This window comes from Carcharhinus amblyrhynchos, chromosome 21 (assembly GCF_965287045.1).
Source record: "Carcharhinus amblyrhynchos chromosome 21, sCarAmb.v2.hapA, whole genome shotgun sequence".
In the NCBI taxonomy this organism is placed as follows: domain Eukaryota; kingdom Metazoa; phylum Chordata; class Chondrichthyes; order Carcharhiniformes; family Carcharhinidae; genus Carcharhinus; species Carcharhinus amblyrhynchos.
The window spans coordinates 30,090,652-30,109,159 of NC_137344.1; the positions used below are offsets into that span (position 1 = coordinate 30,090,652).

An 18,508-nucleotide genomic window follows, 5' to 3' on the forward strand; every position below is an offset into this window, starting at 1 on the left:
TTTTTTGTTTCAGATTCCAACATCCACAGTATTTTGCTTTTAGGAAAGATTCAATATTTCCTGAAAAGGAAAGCAAAGGATATATTAAAAAGGAAGCTAGTAACAAAACAATAAGTGACGTTGTCATGAAAAATAATCCAAAAGTTTGTACTATGAGAATGCATATTTACATTAGAATTCTTAGTAGAGTAGATATATATAATTCATCCCCTTCTCAGGTCCACCTTGAAAGTACCAATGGTTGGAAATGTTGGATTTGTTGTTTACATCTTTCTTGTCATGGTATAAATGCTTTGAAATTACTGGCACCCAGCATAACATAAATGTAGGCAAGGACTGGCTGGGCTAGGTGGCCGGTTTGTGTGTCACTTACTTTAAATAATCCTACACAAGATCCGGTACCAGATTGGCCTGTTGTATAGACAAAGGGAAGTGTGCTAAATTATCTCTCAATTAAGGATTATTACTTGTAATACTCATTGGGCCTCAGGATACAATGATGACTGTTTTAGCTTACAATAGACTGCAACTGATTCATTGAACTTCATCATGAGTTATTCGTGGGACCATCAAATGTGGTACATATTGGAACCAAATCTGGGCTGAAACTCCTCCGTTAGCGATTTCATAGTACAGAACTTGAGTATTTGCTGAAAAAAGAAACAAACTGCTGAAGCTTTTTATTTTGTGGTCATCAGGACAGTTCAAAGAATGATTTACACTACACAGAAGAGAATTCTGATATATGGAGTCAAATTGTGAATTTGAACAAAAGCTTGGCAGTTAACTGTTCCTTGGTGCATTTTCCATGGTAGTGCCTCTAACAATTAGAGTCCATAGATTATGAATGTTGCTAGCAAGGCCCATCCCAAATTCCCCCAAGAAGGTGATGTTACTACTTCTTGAATCACTGAGGTTCATCTAATGTGGGTACACTTCCAGAATTTTGACCAAGCAATAGCGAATGACTGCCAACATAATTCCAAGTTAGAATGTTGTGGGCTTGGAGGGGAACTTGCACAAAGTGAGGGGAACTTCCCTGCCACTGCTACGCTTGCACTTCTCCGTTGCTGATTGCTGGTTTGGACTGTGCAGCCAACAGAGGCTTGGCGAGTTGCTGCAGTACAATTTGTGTATTGTGCCGTTGTGTGTCAGTAGTGGATGGGGTGCCAATCAAGCAGGCTGCTTTGGCTAATCCAAAAGACTGAAGTAGTAACCCAAAAACCATGAGTTTCAAATCCCATCACCACTTTGTGTGAATTTGAATTCAGTTAAAAAGTAAGCTAGTGCCATAACATGAGCATGACATTTTTAGACCATTGGAATCCAGCTGATTCATTTGTGTTGCTTAGCATAAACAGGTAGTCCGCCTTTAGCCAGTGCTGGTTTATATGTGACTCCAATCCCACACTATTTTGGCTCACTCTAAACTGCCCTAGCATACCAATCAGGTGTGTCAAACTATATTGGAGAAGAGTTCATCTTAGAATCACCTGAAAATAATTTGTGTCGAATAAATGGAAACAGTGGAGTGAGTCATCCACTGTGATGAGTGCTTGTAGATACACTGTATAAAAAAGTAGACGGCATTGGGATATCTTTGAACTTGTATAATGTCTGAAGTGATACTTGAAACTTGTGTATCTGACGTGCCAAGCGTACATTACAAGATGTAAATTTTAAACTTTAGAATCAGCTTTGATTTGACACATATTCTCTCTTTAAAGGGTTTTGGTTTGAAAAAGACGAATGATACGGATCACCTTTAATTACATTACAGCACAGTATACACCAAAGTGTTATTTTACTGTAAAAGTCAATGTCAATATAGAAAGTGACTTTGCAAGTTGGTGTCCCCTAGGTAGTATTCAATTTTCCTATTGAAAATTTTTTTTCTCTGTCCCTCCCCCATTTGCCTTTCCCCTATACCAAATACCATGGAGAGATTTGTAATGAAGCTACTGCCTGCTCGCAGTAAGATAGATCAATATGGAGTGCAGGATCAGAGGGTTGCTGTTATCATTTGCAAGTGACTGTTTAACTCAGCCATTGCACAAAGAATTTGTGAATCTGACCAATCACAGGGAGTGGACAAATTGCTGACTTGCATTCGTCAGTGATAGTGTTCCCGTGCCTTCCCCATTCTCAGTTTTTCAAGCTTTCTGCTTCCAAAGATTCCATCAAAAAAGAAACTCAAATGTTTTTGAATCATTACACCACTTTCTTGATGTGAAACTGAAGTTAATCCTCAAAGGCCCTTCCCTGCTTCATGTTCTAGGAAGTACTATGTATCAGATATCGGATTGGTTCAACATTGATAGTCATGACAGGAATTGAAAGCATTAATTACCCAAAGTTTGTGAACATTGAACTCCAATAGATACTTTCATACTTACAATTAGCGTTTTTTTTAATATAAATGAACTTCAGTTAATTTTCATAGAATCGCTATAGTGTGGAAAGAATCCTGCCAGCCCATTGAGTTTGTACCAACAAGAATCTAGGAACACTAAACACCCTAGGCCCTATCTCCATAACCCCACATATTTATGCTGCTAATCTCCCTGACACTAAAGGCAATTTACCATGGCCAATCCACCTAACCTGCACATTTTTGGAGTGTAGGATGAAACCAGAACACCTTGGAAGAACCCCACACAGGCACAGGGATAACATGTAAATTCTTCACAGTTACAGAAGTTTGGAATTGAACCCAGCACTGTGAAGCAGCAAGGCTAATCATTGTGCCACCATGCCAGCCTTTCGATGTTGACATTGAATGTTACAGTAGAACAATACTTTGATGTATATGCTGCATTATAATGTAATTAAAGACGATCCATGTTGTGGGAAAATCACCACTCAGAGTCAGATTTAAAGATTCAACATGCAGTTTATTGGACAAAGTTTTGGGAGAAGTGCTGGGCTCTCCGCAGTGCTCACAGTCACCTTCTCAATTTTAAAATGGCGGCTGAGCTTTTATACATTTTCAAATAGTGGACGTACGGACATTAGCTTTTAGCACATCGTTATACATTTATGCCCTTCTTTCAACGACTGATCTTGTTAACAAAACTCATTGTTTTGGTTCTACCTTATCTCAAGCTAAGGTGATCATCTGGGCCTCAAAATCTGATTTATTTCCTGTAGTAATTCGACACTAACATGATTTAACTCATTGTGCGATGTCTGTGCCTAGATCAGCACATCTTAATGTCTTTTCATGGTGTCCATTCTGTGCCAGGTAACCATCTTGTTTCTTTTAATTTTAGGTTTACTCCAACAATCCATTTTGTTTACCATTTTATGACTCAAAGCCTTTGAAGAAGAAATACGTACTAAGTACAGTTGGCTGCAATACAGAACATAAATGTCAGCATATTTCAGAGCCATCCCTGAACTGTCTCAAATAAAGAAAAAGTTTTCCTGTTGTAATGAACACTCGAGGTGTGGTTCCTATCTATTTGCACACAGCTTGAGTCATTCTGGTGAGCAGGAGGAGCTAAGGCTCCTTTACCGGTAAACCATTCACTGACTATTTTCCAAGAATAATTCTAATTGCATTCCAATCAGAAAATCTGTCATTAACCTTCACAATGAATGAAAATAATCTGTTCATTCAGGGATTGGAAACTCTGGCTGTCCAAGTTTGTAAAGCAACATAAGCAACCCAAGAAAATTGGGTGTCCCTGCTCCTGCCTTGCTGTAATCAATTTCTCAGAAATGTTGCTGAAAGATACCATTGCCACAGATAAAAAGAGATTTCAGTCATGATGAGTGAGATATGGAATTAGCAGAAGGGGCGGGGGGAGAGAGGTGTGGGAGAGGGGGATGGGTGAGGGGAGATGGGCAGCAGGCAAGGAATTCAGGATTTGTCTATCAATCTTTTAACAGTAGTCAGGACCGTATATAAATAAAGAGATCAGGGATTCATGGCAAAACTAAAATGGTTAATGGAAAATTTTCATTTGCACAGGGATTGATTAAAGCAGAGCAGTGGTAAAGGGAATTATAATCTCTAGAATGCACAGGGGACAGTTTTCTTGAATAATGGAGTGACATCTCCTGGATTGGGACTTCACCCAGTTGCCAAGACTTTTCATGCATGCTTTAGCTTTGCTCATGTAATTTCTTGAAAAAGTGAGCTGCTATTATTCCCCAGGAGAGGGTTTTCAAAACTTGTCCAAAGCAGCTGTTTCGTGGCCTCCAGCATTTAAAACTGAGTTTGGCCAAAGCCTGAGAACATTTTATTGTTTTGTGAGTTCTGAATTTCGTTTAGTTTTGAGAGATGTTCATGTTGAACTATTTCAGGACAGTTTCAAGGAATCCTATGACAGCCAATAGCCTATAACCTCACCTTGAGTCATGCCAAGAATGCAGCAACTCCATTTGTAAGCCCAGTGGTATTTCCTCATGATCAAGTCACTTATCTGTCCAATAAGGCAGGGAAACCTAAAGCAGAGAAGTGGCAGATAGGGATTTAACAGATACGAGAAAATGTGATTGAAGCGCACAAGAGTATATGATCAAGTGTCAGATCAAGCCCAAGATGAGGTGCAATGGCTTATCTTGTCAGCTTGGATCTTGTATGTCTCTTTTGTGGGGCCATGAATTGGACTCAGTTTGTATTTTGTTTTTGGAGCAGGCAAGGAGATGGATTTGGGTTTGCCCGGTCCACTCTGAGCATTGGTTTTGTAACTTTAAGAACACAGTAAATTCTTTTTTAAATGTGCCATTTATTTGGGTTTGGGCAGAGGACTGGAATAATATATTTGGTAGTTCAATAAGCTGGAAATGTCAATATTACCACAAATCTTTGTTCTTAACCTTTTTCCCTGTCATAGACCACTATGCAATTCTATCTTCCCCTTCCTTTTAGGGTGGCATTGTGGCACATTGGTTAGCATTGCTGCTTCACAACGCCAAGGACCCGCATTTGATTTCCAGCTTGGGTCACTGTCTGTGCGAAGTTTGCATGTTCTCCCAGTGTCTGTGTGCGTTTTGTCCGTGCGTTCCAGATTCCTCCCACAATCTGAAAGATGTGCTGGTTAGGTGCACTAGCTAGGCTAAGTTCTCCCTCAGTATATCTGAACAGCTGCAGAAGTGTGGCGACTAGGGGATTTACACAGTGATTTCATTGCAGTTTTAACGTAAGCCTATTTGTGACTCAAATAAATAAGCTTAAATTTTTATTTCCTCATCACTCACATTTAAGCAGGAATTACATAAGAACATAAGAACATAAGAAATAGGAGCAGGAGTAGGCCATCTGGCCCTTCGAGCCTGCCCCGCCATTCAATAAGATCATGGCTGATCTGTCGTGGCTCAGTTCCACATACCCGCCCTCTCCCCATAACCCTTAATCCCCTCTCTTATCAAAAACCCATCAACCCGCTTCTTAAAAATATTTAGCGAGGTAGCCTCCACCACTTCAATGGGCAGAGAATTCCAGAGATTCACCACCCTTTGAGTGAAGAAGTTCTTCCTCAACTCCATTCTAATCCGCCCCCCCTTTATCTTGAGGCTGTGCCCCCTAGTCATACTGTCCTTTCTGAGCGGGAAGAATCTCTCCACCTCTATCTTATCCAACCCATTCATCATCTTATACATCTCAATGAGATCTCCCCTCATTCTTCTAAACTCTAACAAGTACAAGCCTAGTTTATTCAGCCTCTCCTCATAGCTCAACCCCCTCAACTCCGGCATCAGCCTAGTAAACCTCCTCTGCACTCCCTCCAAGGCCAAAATATCCTTGCGTAAGTACGGCGCCCAAAACTGCACACAGTACTCCAGCTGCGGCCTCACCAATGCCCTATATAGCCGCAGCAAGACCTCCCTACTTTTATATTCAATCCCCCTCGCTATGAAGGCCAGCATCCCATTCGCCTTCCTGACCACCTGCTGCACCTGCAAGCTGGGTTTTTGCGACTCATGCACAAGGACCCCGAGGTCCCTCTGCACCGTCGCCTGCTGCAGTTTTTCTCCACGTAAGTCATAATCCTCCCTACCATTATTCCTACCAAAGTGGATCACCTCGCACTTGCCAACATTAAATTCCATTTGCCATTTCCTGGCCCATTTGCCCAGCCTATCTAGATCCTTCTGCAGACTCTCCACACCCTCCGCACAATTTGCCTTTCCACCAATCTTGGTGTCATCAGCAAATTTCGACACCATACACTCGGTTCCCTCCTCCAGATCATCTCTATAAATGTTAAATAGCTGAGGACCCAGCACCGACCCCTGAGGCACTCCACTAGTCACCAACCGCCAATCCGAATAGCACCCTTTGACCCCCACTCTCTGCCTCCTATTTGACAACCAGTCCTCTATCCACGCTAACACCCTACCCCCAACTCCATGTCCCCTGACCTTCTGCAATAACCTCTTGTGAGGTACCTTGTCAAACGCCTTCTGAAAATCAAGAAAGGCCACATCCACCGGCTCTCCTCTATCCACCGCCCTAGACACATCCTCATAGAACTCAAGTAAATTCGTCAGACACGACTTCCCCTTAACGAAACCGTGCTGCGTCTGCTCTATCAAGCAATTCCTCTCAAGATGCCTCGCTATTTCCTCCTTGATGATGGATTCTAACATTTTACCTACAACAGACGTTAAACTAACCGGCCTATAATTCCCCGCCTTTTGCCTGGCACCCTTCTTAAACAACTCTATGTTCAAAGAAAGATCTACATTGAAATAACAGTTCCCATGACCCCTGGATTTTTCTAAAATGCCTTATGACCAATAAAATCCCTATGAAGTGTAGTCACTGTCCCAATGCTAAAACACAGTAAGAAGTCTGACAACACCAGGTTTAAGTCCAACCGATTTATTTGATAGTAAACTCACAAGCTTTCGAGCTTTACCTCTTACTCAGACTTCGTACTGTGCTTACCCCAGTCCAATGCCTCGCTATTTCCTCCTTGATGATGGATTCTAAGATTTTACCCACAACAGACGTTAAACTAACCGGCCTATAATTCCCCGCCTTCTGCCTGGCACCCTTCTTAAACAACAGCGTAACAATCGCCGTTTTCCAATCTTCCAGCACTGTTTTTTGATCTCCACCATGTTTCCAAGCCATAACAGACCTAGTTGTGAGCTGAGACACTTGTGCCAGGCTTAAATAACCTGCTCACATTCACAGTTCAGGCTGACATGGATGGATATAGGTGGATATAGAATCCTTGTGGGTAAGTTATCGGAGATAGTTTGACCCCCAAGGTGCCTTGGCACAATCAGAACTCAGTGAAAAGGCAGAGGTAGCATGTATTAAAAGGAAAGCCACCAAAAGCATACGAGGAACTACGGATGGGATTTTTCCATCCTGCTCTTTTGGTTGAGTAGTGGGGCAGGAAATACGAGTGACAGGCGGCAGATCAGGTTTGCGCCTGATTTTTCACCTCTTGCGATATTCCCTTTCTACCAGCAAAATCAGCCTCGTACAAGGGAAGGGCGCGAGGTGGATTTAAATATTAATGACATGTTTTACAATCACCCAGGCTCACCTACCTTTCTCTGATTGACGACCTCACCAGACAGGAGCACAGATGATTCCCACCAACAGGGACCAGTTGTGATGGCCTTGCTGGTGGACCGGAGACCATTTAAGCCCCAATGGTGGGGTGGGGAGGGTGGAAGCAGGGTTGGGCGATGACCCTTGGGCAGTGCCAGCCTGGCACCCTGGCAGTGCCAAGGGGGCAGAGCATGAGGGGACAGAGAGAGAGGGGAGTGACAGATCTCCCAGTATATTGTGTATACAGGGTACACATTATACTGGGAGATCCCTTCAGCAGACAGCTTCGGACGAGCTGAAACTCTATACCCCCCCCTACTGGCAAGGTTCACATTACGGCCTCTGTATTGCACAGAGTGCCATAAATTACCATCACCATTACTATTATTGAAAAAAACAGACAAGAAATCTTCTCGTTTTCTCGCCCATTTTACACCTGGAATTTTTCCAAGAAAATTCCGATCACAATAGAATTAGCCACCCAATTATCTGTACTATTATGAACCTTTATACATGCATGTTCCCAAAGGCTGAATGCAAACTTGCAAGAATTGGAACCAACGTTATAGAATTCTTATTTCAGAAGTGCCCTACCTCAGAAACAGCTGGTAAGCAATCATGTTGGACTGTTATCTTGCCCTGTAATTATATACATTTTCCCAACTTACTGATGTTCAGCATTGGACTGACTTGTAATATAGGCAAGGAGGAGTGTGTTAAACAATCTCACAGTTAGAAGTAATTAATTGTAACAGACCTGGGGACTTATGGCACCATGAAAACAGTGTCAGAATTCAATAAACTGCAACTGATACCTGGAATCCCATTCATGAGAAAGTTATGGACCCATCAAAGTTAGTTTGCATTAAAAAGCAAAACTGAGTCTCAAAACTGATGGGCCTCTTGAGATATTTTGAATTCCCATTGCTATTTACTTGCAGCAAACACAAAGTCCCAGCCACTGATTTTACTGGATGGGAGTGAATGCCTGTTGAAATATGGCACCTGGACCTTTGAACCCATGAGCTAACAATGAGGCTGGTGACTTCTTGTCCATCCTTGTCACGTGATTGCCTAGTGCCCTTGCCTCTGCATATCTAAATCACAGGTAGCCACGTGATTACACATGGCAAATTGTCCCACCGACAAGCAGAAACGTCATAAAGCTTTGTTCCTGCCATTGGGAGCCACGATGCTAGAAGATGATTCCACCTAAAACTGGATTATTCCTTTCCAATTCCACTGTCAACCCAGAGGGTATATTCCCAAAAATCTAACTGGCACAGTGGTTAGCATTGCTGCCTCACAGCGCCAGGGACCAGGGTACGATTCCCAGCTTGGGTCACTGTCTGTGAAGTGTGCAAGTTCTCTTGTCTGCGTGGTTTTCCTCCAGGTGCTCCAATTTCCTCCCACAGTCCAAAAGAAATGCTGGTTAGCTGTATTGGCCATGCTTAATTCTCCCCCAATGTATCCAAAGGGTACAAGAGTGTGGCGACTAGGGGGTTTTCATAGTAACTTCAGTGCAATGTTAATATAAGCCTCCTTCTGACTAATAAATAAATAATAAATATTTGTAATGCATGGAAATTAGAGGAAACCAGTCTTTAACTAAATACCAACTTGCAATGATGCAAATTTTAACCTTAACTTTAATTGGAGACTGTTATCTTGCAAAGATCTTTGTGATAAGCTTTGTCTAAGTATTTATAGAGGATTAAATAGTAAAGCGATTTAAATAAAAAATTAGCTAAAAAAGAAACATTATAAAGGTGCAATATTTTTATTTTGTATAAAATGAGGATAAGTTATAAAATCATCACATAGCATTTGTGTTAAGCACAAAATATGGAACTCAGTATCTTAATCAAACCAGTTTTTAGAATAAAATGATAATTTATTCACATGTATCAATGGCTCTGTTATGATATGGAATAAAGTAATGAAGCAACCTGTTTGAGGATAAAATGGGTCAATTTATTTTACATGATAGTGATTTGCAGTAATTAGTGTGTTAATGACCCATTTTCACAACTTTGCAAAGTTTCAGTTTTTCATTGTAGGTGCCTGTACAACTGGGCTAATAATGTTCTTTTTTCAGAATGCTGTGACATCACTGAATAATCATATCCTATCCAGCTGTGAAGCAGAGATACTCTTTGAAAGGCACCATGTTAGAGTGAGGGCCAGGCCCTCTTCTGTGCAGTTTTCTGTTTAGTGTTTTACCAAATGTGCCAGTGGACAACCAATATGTAGCATTGATTCCTTACAGAGGAAACAGTGAAGAGTGCATCGCATTAGGACAATTAGATGTCTTCTCTTCTTTGGCAATTCCTCAGGATGAAGGAAGATTTGCTATCATTCCGATTCCATTCGTTCTGAGATGGCTGATCCATCTAATGCACAATCTGCAGACTCTACTACATGGAGAGTAGGTGGGCCAACCAGATGGGTTGCCTGGGGGTTTATGTACCACCTCCAATGCATCTTTGCCACCTTTGTTCCTGACAAAGTCTCTCAATGTATTCACCACCTTCCCAAATGCATCTTCGACATTTTAGTTGGCCACAAACTAGGATCACTTGCGAGTTGGCAGGGATGTTTGACCCCCTTCAGGTATACTTTGAGACTAGCCCTGAAGCATTTCTGATGTCCTCCGGGGAGTATCCTACTGTGACCGAGTTCCACATACATCTAACAACAGATTCCTGAAACAATTACTGTATGAGTGTCCTGTCCTGGCCAACTCGGCTTGTTTTGAGTGACCTGCACCTCGATGCTTGGTGAGTTGGTTTGGGAGGGAACACTGCTGTTGGACTGATTACTTGCTGCTGGATTTGGAGTAATTTGTGAAGGCACCATCGGTGATTTTTTTTTAGTTCTTTGAAAGATCTGCTTTACGGTCCAAGTCTCGCAAGCATACAGCAGCACAGGAAATACTGCTGCTTGGTCAACCATTGGCTTAGTCTTGGATTTAAGATCTGAGTCCTTAGATAGTCTTTTCCTCTGTTGATGGAAAATTGATCTGGCACATTGGAGTCAATGTTGAATCTCACTGTCCGTGTCGGCCTTCATTGTTGATCGATGGACGGGAGGTGTAATGCTTTGAGAGCTGGTTGGAAGAGGGCCTTAATTTTTGTTTTTTTTTTTAAACGAAAGACCCATTTTCTCATATGTTTCAGAGAATAAACATTGACCTGGAGCTTAGTTTCTGAATGAGCAACACACAAGCATTATCTTCTTACTGATGTTCAATGACAGATAATAGAGTGGTTTTGGATTTGGATTGAAGGCAATGTAGGTTGAATAGTTTTCTGTCTGTTCTGTAATCATCTCCATGCCTCTGGGTAATTTGCAGGATGTAAAATATTGACATGAGGAAAATGGAGAGAAAAAAGAGTTTGTGCAATAACATAGCCTTCATGTCTCTCATTTTGGAGGAAGAACACATGCTTGGGATCTCAGGAATACTGTGTGTTTTATTAAAGATGGGAGCCAAGTTCAATTGCAGTGACTATAGAGGAATTTTCCAGCAGACTGCTACAGGGAAGTTAATTACAAAGCTCCTCCTTAAGTGCCTCCACCCAGTGTCCAGGAAGCTCCCTCCAGTGGCAGAGAGGTTTTCATCCACCAGGAGGAATGACATGACACTCAGTGCACAGAAAAATGCAAGGAACAGTACTAGCTGATGTTAATGGTCTTTTTCAGTCTCACAGACTTTTTTCCTCTCTTGAGCATGAAGATTTATAGAGTATATTCCTCAAATTTTACTGCCCTCATAAATTTGTCACTCAACGCTGTCATGCAAGATCGATCCTCACCAGCAGAACCAGCTCAAGCTCTATCTCAGGTGAAAATTGGCATCCAACGAGACTGATGCAATACTCTGGACAGTAACTGCATCCAAAATAATTCAGTTTCCAGGAAGGCACTGAAGTGGAAAATGACAGTGCCTAAAATAGTGTGCGTGGTTTCAATTCACCTTGCTTCATTCGCATGATCCAAAGGGATATGGATGAGCTTCACAACAGTTACTGTTAAACAACAGTTCTCTGGTCACCTAACCTCTGTTAAAAGAAAACAAAAATCTTAATTGATAACAAAAGACACAAGACTTTGAAAAATAGACTAACATTTGTAACTGTACCTACCATTGAGATTCTGCATGCACTTTTAACTGCTGAAATAAAAACAAAACAATTAATCCATTATATAGGCACATAATACTTCATATGAATTAACCTGCCCAGCTGTGAAAATTTGCTGTTCATTATTTCTTATATTTCTAAAATTCTGAATCACATACAAAGTTTATTTCTTTATTTATTAATCACAAGTAGGCTTACATTAACACTGCAATGAAGTTACTGTGGCAACCAGGGGATTTCCACACTCGTGCCTGTTTGGGTACACTGAGGGAGAACTTAGCATGGCCAGTGCACCTAACTGGACTGTGGGAGCACCTGGAGGAAACCCACGCAGATACGAAGAACGTGCAAACTCCACACTGACAGTGACCCAAGCTGGGAATTGGACCCGGGTTCCTGGCACTGTGAGGCATCAGTGCTAATCATTGTGCCACTGTGCCACCCAATAACATAATAAAAGCAGTAATCTCAGTACAGTTGCCAACATATTGACAGTTATATGCAATATTCACATTTTCCCTAATGACCATTCAAATAATTTCTGCTACTCCTTTAGCTAACTATTAAAAAAACTTCATAACCAAATTGATGCAAATTAAGTTCAATCACAATCCTGTACCCAAGATTACAGCCCTCTGATTAGAGGAGGAATGTACTAATTATGTTACCAAATTAGTAAAACAGAAGTCTGGATTCGTAATTCAAAAAGTTCAAATTCCAACATCACAAATGAGCATTCAAATTGATATTTCTTTTAAAAACAAGGCTGCTTCCACTACCCTGAGGAATGGGCAGCACGGTGGCACCATGGTCAGCCCTGCTGCCTCACAGCACCAGGGACCCAGGTTTGATTCCTGGCTTGGGTCACTGTCTGTGTGGAGTCTACACATTCTCTCCATGTCTGCGTGGGTTTCCTCCGGGTGCTCTGGTTTGCTCCCACAGTCCAAAAGATGTGCTGGTTAGGTGCACTGGCCCGGCTAAATTCTCCCTCAGTGTACACAAATAGGTGCTGGAGTGCGGCGACTAGGGGATTTTCACAGGAACTCCATTGCAGTGTTAATGTAAGCTTGTGACACTAATAAATAAAATTCAGTCATTTTTACAACAGCGTCCTCAAAATGTTTTGTAGGAAGGAAAGCTACAGTCCTGTACTTGTAGTACACCCATGCAGTTGCCCCAGCCTTTTTTCTGAATGAGCCAAGCAAGTTATTGATTGTATTACATGGCAATGGGGATGGCCTACCATCAAGTCATAAGTACTCCAAAATAAAGGCCAGCATTGCCAGAGGTGCACATAACTAAAGATTTATTTGTTTCCTTCCTCTCCTTTATCCATTCACATTTCCCTTTACCAAACACCATAACTTGGTGGGTGGAGAACTGCCAAGATAACTTATTCCACACACCTCTGCCAATGTTGCTTGCTGAATGTGTTTTAATAGAAGGTGCTCCAGAGCAGTTCAGTTTGCCCCATCTATGCTTTTCTTCATTGAGAGGTAGAAAAATGTAAATTATGATTTGTTTCTTGTCTCTCTGCTCATCACCAACTAAATCTAAAGGTTGTAACTCATTAGAGACTTCTAGAGACAGCTTGAGGTGTCTATAGAAGTCTCTTGAGCAAGCTAATCAGCAAACATTTTCCTGATCAATAACGGTATTTGGTTCGGCAGTTCAGCCAAGAGCTTGCTAGTGAATTAGAAAGGCAGGCAGAATCTGAAACTGCTCAGAATATTCGAGATTCTTCATCTTTATTAGAATCATGGAATCCTACAGTGCAGAAAGAGGCCCTTCGGCCCATCGAGTCTGTACCGAACACAATCCCACCCAGGCCCTACCTCCATACCCCTACATATTATACCCACTAATCCCTCTAACCTACGCATCCTTTGACACTAAGGGGCAATTTCTTGACATGGCCAATCAACCTAACCTGCACATCTTTGGACTGTGGGAGGAAACCAGAGCACCTGGAGGAAACTCACGCAGACATGTGGAGAATGTGCAAACTCCACACAGACAGCGACCTGAGCCAGGAATTGAACACAGGACCCTGGAGCTGTGAAGCAGCAGTGCTAACCACTGTGCTACCGTGCCGCCCTAAGTTTTGGAACTTGTACAGTTGGTATACAAGTCTGTAGTTTCTGGAGCAGCAGAGGCTGAGGGGAGACCTGATCAAAGTCTTTAAAATTTTGAGAGGCATAGATAGGGTTGACAGTCAGAATCTTCTTCCCAGAATTGATAAGGTTGTTAAGAAGGCGTACGGTGTGTTAGCTTTTATTGGTAGAGGGATTGAATTTCAGAGCCGTGAGGTCATGTTACAGCTGTATAAAACTCCGATGCGGCCGCACTTGGAGTATTGTTTACGGTTCTGGTCGCCGCATTATAAGAAAGATGTGGAAGCATTGGAAAGGGTGCAGAGGAGGTTTACCAGGATGTTGCCTGGTATGGTGGGAAGGTCTTATGAGGAAAGGCTGAGGGACTTGAGGTTATTTTCATTGGAGAGAAGAAGGTTACGAGGTGACCTGATTGAGGCATACAAGATGATCAAAGGATTGGGTAGGGTGGACAGTGAGAGCCTTTTACCTTGGATGGTGATGGCTAACACAAGAGGACACAACTCTAAATTAAGGGGTGGTGATTATAGGACGGATGTCAGAGGTAGGTTCTTTACTCAGAGGGTAGTAAGGTCGTGGAATGCCCTGCCTGCAGCAGTTGTGGACTCGCCAACTTTAAGGGCATTCAACTGGTCAGTGGATAGGCATATGGATAACATTGGAATAGTTTAGGTTAGAGGGCCATTAGATTGGTTCCACTGGTTGGCACAACATTGAGGGCTGAAGGGTCTGTACTGCACTGTAATGTTCTATGTTCTAACTTACTCCAAAATTGTCCCTGGACCTCATATTCATTCTTGTCTGCTATATTCCACACAGTAAGAAGTCTCACAAGTTTGTGGGATTAGTATCAAATAAACTGGGTGGACTTTAACCTGGTGTTGTGAGACTTCTTACTGTGTTTAGCCCAGTCCAACGCCAGCATCTCTACATCCCATTCCACGCAGCACAGGTATAATTGTCTTTAGGGATATGAGAGGGGCATTGAAGGGTTTTTAGATAAGCACACGAATATGCAAGGCACAGATAAATATGCACCGAGGGCAAGCAGAAGGTATTAGATTAATTCGGCATCATGTTGGGCACAACATCGTGGGCTGAAGGGCCTGTTCCATGCTATATGGTTTTATGTTCTATAATTGAATTGGTCACCAGATTATAGGCATGTACAAAGGCTGAGGAAAAGTATTTTCAACAGAAGCTGATGTAATCATTCTTGCAATAATTACAACTTTTAAAAGGGGCCAGAAACATTTTCTATAATCACCGTACCTGGCTGACTTCTTTTCTGCAGTTGCAAAATCACCAAGACTGCTAGTACAAGAAAACCTACTCCAATAATCACAAAGACAGCAACGAGATTTGATTTCTTCATTTTTACTAGTCGAGTTGAATTGAGGTCTGAAACTGAAAATGCGTTGGGGAGGGGGGGAACAATTGAATTAATTATTAATTCCAGCATCAGTCTTTGTATGCATAACTTATTTCTATGTTTCCATGACTAAGACCACAGCAAAATCTACGTTCAAACAATACTCTGAGATAAAAGACAACAACAGTTTATAAAGATCCACAAGTTTCTAAGAGGATATAGTCGTGGGTATTAAATAGGAGTCTTGTGGCATTATTCACATATTGAGAGCAAATCGAATGAATTTAAGTTTTTAAATATTAATTGTTCATTAAAATTAATTTAAAAAATATTTGTTGAAATGATTTGAAGAATAAGTGCTATGAACTTACGCCAAAGCTGTTCCTGGATCTCATATACATTCTTGTCTAAACTCCACACAGCACAAGTATAATTGTCTTCCGAGGTAATTTGACTATTATTGATTTGAAGTATGCTGGTGATCTTCATCAGTCCCGCTGGGGTTTTATTACTGGAACTATTAGATTCAGATGTGAGATTTCCATTGACAAACCAATGTATCTGTGCCTGTGGGTATCCAGTTGTTTCACAACTTAGATTTATAGTGCCCATCATATTTGAGTGTAAGGTCACTTTTGGCAAACTGTATGGAGCTAAAAATGATTATGCTGTTATTATTGTGATGAAAAAAATGTAAAATGATATAAAACAGTTTTTTATGCTTCTTCTGCACCCAGTAAAAAAAAAGTTCTCAGTCAATAGTAATTCCCAGATTTACCACAATAAGTTAATTACAATTAGATCAGCTTTACACTTAGATTACCTTTGATAGTGTGTGATGGAGAAAATATTTAATGGTATCAGTTTATGATTTTGACCTGCGCTCTTAATATTTCAATTCAAGATTCATTAGTCAGATTTTGTTTCACTTTTTTTCTATGTTTTGTGCCAAATATGCTTATATAGAAATCTTGGATATTTTTCTAGAATACATCTGCAACCTCTGTGAATCAAGCTTATTTAGTATCGATAGACTGGATATTGAGTTTGATAACATAGTAAATAGTGGGTGTGCATCAAATCATAGAACATAGAAACTGGAAGCAGGAGTAGGCCATTCAGCCCTTTGAGCCTGCTCCACCATTCAGTTTAGCCATGGCTGATCATCAAATTCAATATCCTGATTTCCCCCTTCCTCCCATATCCCTTGATCCTTTTTACTCCAAAAGCTATATCTAAATTTCTTCAAATCAGACAATGTCTTGGTCTCAAATACATTCTGTGGTAGTGAATTCCCACTCTCTGGGTGAAGAAATTTCTCCTCACCTCATTTCTAAAAGGCTCACCCCTTATCCCTAGTTCTGGATTCTCCCACCAATGGGAACATCCTTTTTGAATTTACCCTGCCTAACCCTGTTAGAAAGTTTATTTATTATTGTCATCATAGGCTTACATTAATACTGCAATGATGTTACTGTGAAAATCCCCTAACTACCACACTCCAGCACCTGTTCAGGTACACTGAGGGAGAGTTTAGCATGGCCAATGCACCTAACCAGCACATCTTTCGGTCTGTGGGAAGAAACCCATGCAGACACAGTGAAAACATGCAGACGCTACACAGACAGTGACCCAAACTAGGAATCGAACCCAGGTCCCTGGTGCTGTAAGGCAGCAGTGCTAACCACTGTGCAAATTTTATAAGTTTCTATGAGATCCTTTCGCTTTTCTAAACTCGTGAATACAATCCTATCTCAGTCTCTCCTCATATGACAGACCTGCCAGCCTCCATATCAGCCTGTACTCCCTCTATAGCAAACAAATCCTGATTATCCTGCCTTACAATGTGATCACCTAAATCATCAATGCATCCTCCTCTAACTTTAATGGCTAAAATATGTTTTGAGATGTTCCAAAGATATGAACGGTTTTCTAGAAGTGCACAATCATGATTTCTTCTCTCAAGATGACTCAGGTTATAACTTACATTTTGCCTATCTCGCACGTCAAGATTTTAGATGTGAGAATAAAATAAGAATTCGATGCTAATTAAAGACAACCAGTAGAAGCGAGAATATCAGGGAAAGAACACTATTACCCACCTTTAACCTTCAGTCTGATGAATTTACTGTCAAATCCAGAACGTGTTTCCAAATCATATTTATAAAGCCCTTCATCTGTCAGTTCTGTTTTCTGGATTAACAGTGATACATCATCTGAATCCAGACGAATTATGTTAATTCGATTATTACGAGGTTGTTTGGCACCAACTTTCAAACTGAACACAACTGTTGTTTTATTGTTTTCAATTTTATTCAGTTGAATGCGATCATATGTTTTTACTTTTGTTGAGTTGATTGAGCATGTTAGTTTAGTGTCTTCATTCAATATTCCTGTCACTTCAGCCCCACAATCTAATGTCACCAACCCTGAAAAACGAGAATTTCCATTAGTTCACATCGCCTCAGTGATAATCGGTGCTCAATCAACTATAAATGGAATAATTCTCCAGTACTTACTCTGTGGAAGGGATGCACCTATGCATAAGATGAAACGAAGGAAAATGATTGCACGGTGTAAACCCATTACCGGAATTCAGTTCACCTGCTGGTATGAAGATAATAGAGAAAAATCACTAAAAACACGAGGCTGTTTTGTTTTTTTTACACAAGAGGATCAAGTCCTGTTAATTGGTCAGAAAGCGGCAGATTAACTTGTTCTGGGAGGGCAGTGGAACCCAGGCATTAACATTATTTGAGGACGGTGGTCTCTCCCTTTCACCCATTTTCCCCCAGTGTAGGTTTTGTCGGTGAATTTCATGGGAGGGTGTATGGTTGAAACATTCAAATTCACCCCAGCTGCATTTGCATTGGCGGGAACGTTAGCTTTCCACAAATATCAACAAAATAATTCTCATGTTTCTGAAAGTCAAACTGTACCTTTTGTGCCCAGCAAAATGCAGAGATCCAACCTGTCCAACGGGTTCAAACTAACCCAAGGGAAATCAATCATCCAACTTGGGTGAAAGTGTTTCAGGGATCCGGACACCGCTGGACTCGGAACCGAAAGCTGGGATCTGCAGGGAGAGAGTTGAGGCAGTCGGCTCTTGATCTGTTGAGCAATCTGGGAAAGTTACCAGCGCCTTTTAATCTGGTGTTGACAACAAACAGCGAACAAAGCTTATCTCTGATTCCTATAATCGGTAAGAAGTCTCACAACACCAGGTTAAAGTCCAACCAGTTCTACAATCGGCTCAGTGCAAATACAGGGAACAACTGGCACTCCCTATTTTCTTGCCTCGCCTTTAAACTTTCCCTTTCGTTGTGATTGGACATTTGGCGAGTTGGCAAAGAGG

At 41.3% G+C, this 18,508-nt stretch overlaps 1 long non-coding RNA gene across 1 annotated transcript; it reads right to left on the reverse strand.

Moving 5' to 3' along the window:
- Positions 1-9,297: 9,297 nt before the first annotated feature.
- Positions 9,298-15,176, reverse strand: LOC145356311 (uncharacterized). Its single transcript, XR_013889120.1, has 3 exons — positions 15,054-15,176; positions 11,671-11,699; positions 9,298-11,586 (listed from the first exon to the last, which is right to left on the reverse strand). It is a non-coding gene; the product is annotated as an uncharacterized LOC145356311 (long non-coding RNA).
- Positions 15,177-18,508: the final 3,332 nt, after the last annotated feature.